General features: G+C 57.7%; 1 long non-coding RNA gene across 1 annotated transcript; it reads left to right on the top strand.

Annotated features, from left to right (window-relative positions):
- Positions 1-510: 510 nt before the first annotated feature.
- On the top strand, positions 511-1,566 carry LOC116641173. The gene is made up of 3 exons (XR_004301144.1): positions 511-874; positions 1,143-1,281; positions 1,529-1,566. It is a non-coding gene; the product is annotated as an uncharacterized LOC116641173 (long non-coding RNA).
- Positions 1,567-4,196: the final 2,630 nt, after the last annotated feature.

Here is a 4,196-nt window from a genome sequence, read left to right as displayed (position 1 = left end):
CGTGGGGAGGGGAGGGGAGGGGAGGGCCGGGGAGGCGGCGGGCCCGCGCAGGGCCGGGGGGCGGGGCGGGCGGGCGCGGGCGGCGGCGGCGCCCCCTCCCCGGACCTACCGGCGGCCGCGCTCCGGAAGCCGTGCCCGGTGGCTGGGCATCATGGGAATGGCACGGCCGAGTTCCGGGGGAGGCGCGCGGCCCGCCGGACCCCCGCCCGCAAGCGCGCGCCCACCTGCCGGCCGGCTGCGGGGCGCCCCCGCCCTCGCCCCCCGCCCGGCGTCCGGCCCCGCGCGCCCCGCAGCTCCGCGCGCTCCGCAGCCCCCCCCTCCCCGCGTCCCGCCCCGGGCGCCCAGGCTCGTCCGACCCGGGGCGCCCCCGCGCCGGGGAGTTCGGGGTGGCTGACGTGTGACCCCCGCCCGCCCTGCCGGAGGCGGGCCTGGCGCTGGGGGCCGCCCCGTCCCGGGGGTGCCGGCGCGGCGCGGGGAGCGCGCGCCCAGTGAGCGCTGGAAGGTGGGGAGCCGGAGGGGCGGTCCGTCCTGACGTTGGTGCTGTGATGACCGGCTGCGGTGTTACTAGGAGTTCCTCCATGGGTGTCCACTGTGGGCCTGGCACCGAGCCCGAGTGTGCACTGAGCTCCAAGTTGAGCCTGCCCTCTGGCCCTGGAAGCCGCCACACCTCGGCCCCCCAAGCCCAAGTCCCCCAGGCTGCCTGCTCCAGGGCCGGCTTTCTCTCCAGGAAAGCTGCCCAGGCCGCCAGCCGCCTGTGCCTTTAGCTGTGGCCCTTGCTTCTCAGTCTGCCCTTGTTTCCTCACCCCAGACTGAGAGATCAGGAACCCGAGGAGGCTGAGGATAGGCCAGTGACCCTCCCAGGGAAGCCGGGCAGGTAGGAGTCAACCAGGCAAGCATGGCTCAGTCACTCAGGAACCGGCCTCTGAGCACCTGGGAGTGCGGGCCCTGGGCCTGGCCTGCGGGGCTGGGGTTCTGTGCTTGGGGGGGCTGCATGGCTGGCCTTGTGCGCGGACCTGCAACCTGGTTCTAACAGGAGCAGATGCACGCTAAAGGGACATCCCCGGTGGCCTGTTTGCGAAGGGGAGGGGAGCTGGTCTTCTGAACCACCCGTCAGGTGAGTCAGGTTCTGTTTCTGCTCTCAGGCCACCGGACCTCATGTCTCAGACACCCCTGCTCACAGCCTGTGTGCGGCACGTGCTGCTCGGGGTCCCAGGGCGGGTGCGCTCAGAGCCTGGCTGGTGACAGAGGCAGATGGAAAGAAGACCCAGTGACCGTCGGTCGGTATGTCCCCGTTGGCCTCCTTGGCCTCCACCCAGATGCCTCTGGGGGAGCTGGGGTTCCTTTCCTGTCTAGTAAGTTCCAGAGGTTTGACAGGATGAAAGCCAGAGGCTTTTTGTCCCAGGGAATAAGAAGGGGGGCATTTCTGAATTTGCCAGTCTGGGGAATTTGGGGGCCAAGCGTCAAGAAACCCATTAAATCACTGTTGTGATGCTTCCGTGAGTTGCTTTAATAAACCATATATTTTCAGGGCGCCTGGGTGGCTCAGTCGTTAAGCGGCTGCCTTCGGCTCAGGTCATGATCCCAGGGTCCTGGGATCGAGCCCCGCATTGGGTTCCTGCTCAGCGGGAGGCCTGCTTCTCCCTCTCCCACTCCCCCCTGCTTGTGTTCCCTCTCTCGCTGTGTCTCTGTCTGTCAAATAAATAAAATCTTAAAAAAAAAAAAAAATAAACCATATATTTTCATTGTGAGAGTAATACTCGTTCATTACAAAGAGTTTGAGAAAAGGTATCTAATTAATAACCTAACTCCACAGAGATATGGACTGTAACTATTTTGGTATGTTTCGTGACAGTTTTTAAACAGTACTGTGATGAACATTTTTGATGATATGGTAGTCCTGCCCCCTGCCCCTTATCCACAGGGGATACGTTCCCAGACCCCCAGTGGCCACCTGAAACCACAGATAGTGCCGATCCCTCCACGGACTACGTTCTCTCCTACACGTACGTACCTGTGGTTGAGCTCAGCTTGTAAACTAGGCACAGGAAGGGAGTAACAACATGGCTAATAAGAAAGCAGAACGACAGTAAGAGTACGCCGTGGGAAAGTTACGTGGCCGTGGTCTCGCTCTCTGAACGTCACGTGGCCCTGTGCTCACCCTTCCTGGACGCCGTTAGAGGATGAGATGCCCACGTGGCAGGAGGACGCAGATGAGGGGCGCAGGGGTGTGGTGCAGCGGGAGGCAGCTGCGGGCCTGAGCCTCCGTCCGAAGGAGGGTCATCTGCTTCTGGACCGTGGCCAGCGTGGGAACTGAGGTGAGGGGCTGCTGTGTGTCCTTGGAAGTGGCCTGAGTATGTCCTCGAGGTAAATTCCCAGAACAGACACTGCGGGGCCAAAGACTACCATGTATTTTGCCAAGGTGCCCTCCAGAGGCGCCGACTGATGCCATGTCCCCCCGCCGTGTCCCTGCAGCCCCTTGTCTCCCGCTGGCCACACTGCTCATTCCGTTTGGTCTTGGGGGGTCTCGGAGAACAGGCTTTTTGTTGCTTTGATTTTCATGCCTTTGACTGCTGGTGATGTTGAGCATCTTTTGATTTTGCTGTTGGCCATTTGGAAGATTGCCCGTACGTGTTCCTGTGCATGTTTTGTTTTCCTCTTGGGCTCTGTGTCTTTTTCTTACTCTAGAGCTCTGTCCATTAAGGGCTTTAGCCCATCTCTCCCGTGTACTTGTGTGCATCACATCGATGTTTCAGTTCATTTTTTTAACTTTGGAATTCACCTTTTTTTTTTTTTTAAAGATTTTATTTATTTATTTGACAGAGAGAGAGAGCTAGAGAGGGAACACAAGCAGGGGGAGTGGGAGAGGGAGAAGCAGGCTTCCCGTGGAGCAGGGAGCCCGATGCGGGGCTCGATCCCAGGACCCTGGGACCATGACCTGAGCCGAAGGCAGACGCTTAATGACTGAGCCACCCAGGCGCCCTGGAATTCACCTTTTGTTTGTGATGCACTGATGCTCAATGTGTGCGTAGCCAAATCTATCAGGTTTCCTGATATGGGTTCTGGCTTTGGGATGAGACCTAGGGTAGCTTTCACCATACCAAGATTTCATAAGTGTTCACCAGTTGATGGCTAAATTTCAAAATCAGAGAACTGTGTAAGACACAAGGGGGACGGGAGTTCATCTGAGGAAATCAGAAGCCAAATGTGCAGTGGGGAAGAAACAGTCTCTTCAAAGGGAGAGCACTTTCTCCACTTCTGTCTGAAGGCATGACCCTCAAATACATATGGACCACCCCACGCATGCATGCACCCACATGCACGCACCCACACATGCATGCACGTACCCACACCCCCACATGCACGCACACATGCACACACATGCACGCACCCACATGTGTTTTTAACTTTTGGAAGCTTTACCTCTTGCACATTGTAGGTTCTTCAAGGGAAGAATGAGAAGAGGCATCTGTTTTTTATCAAAACTCTCCTGTCGGTTTGCCTGGGTGGCTCAGTCAGTTAAATGACTGACTCTTGGTTTCAGCTCAGGTCATGATGTCAGGGTGGGATTGAGCCACATGTCAGGTTCTACACGCAGCGTGGAGTTTGCTTGAGATTCTCTTTTCCTCTCCCTCTGCCCCTCCTCCCCTTGCTTGCACTCTCTAAAACAAATACATAATTCTTTAAAAATAAACAAACAAACAAAACCCTCTCTAGTCCTAAGAGGTGTTGGCTTTGGTCTTGGGAACTCGGGTTTCCCCTCTAAATGGGCTCCTGACTGCAGGTTTGGGCCCCCCAGAGCCCACAGGCTGTCTCCCCACTGTTCTTGCAATAGTGGGGTCCCTTTCCTCCCCCCAAGGGACCTCTGTTCCGCCCAGGCACAGTGCTTCCAGAAGGGTAGTCCGTGGCTGTGCTTTCCTCTGGGTGGGCCACTGTGGGAACAGGGATAGAAGTGGTGGGGTATCTGGTCAGGTTCTGGGGCCAACCACTGCTCCCCTCTGGTTTTCTGTTTGTCCTTCTGTCACGGGAACAGAGGATCCCAAGGGAACTTCTGTTACTCTCCATACACCTCCAGATGTACGGGATGGCCAGGCCCCGGGGACCAGAGTCCATGCTGGTAGAGACGCCAGGGCCCTATATTCAGATCTGTTTCCCTTCACAGAGTTAATGATGCTCTCATAAACTCAAATGAAAGAAGG

Source organism: Phoca vitulina, unplaced genomic scaffold, assembly GCF_004348235.1.
Source record: "Phoca vitulina isolate PV1807 unplaced genomic scaffold, GSC_HSeal_1.0 scaffold21, whole genome shotgun sequence".
Lineage (NCBI taxonomy): Eukaryota > Metazoa > Chordata > Mammalia > Carnivora > Phocidae > Phoca > Phoca vitulina.
This window is presented reverse-complemented; position numbering and strand designations above follow the sequence as displayed.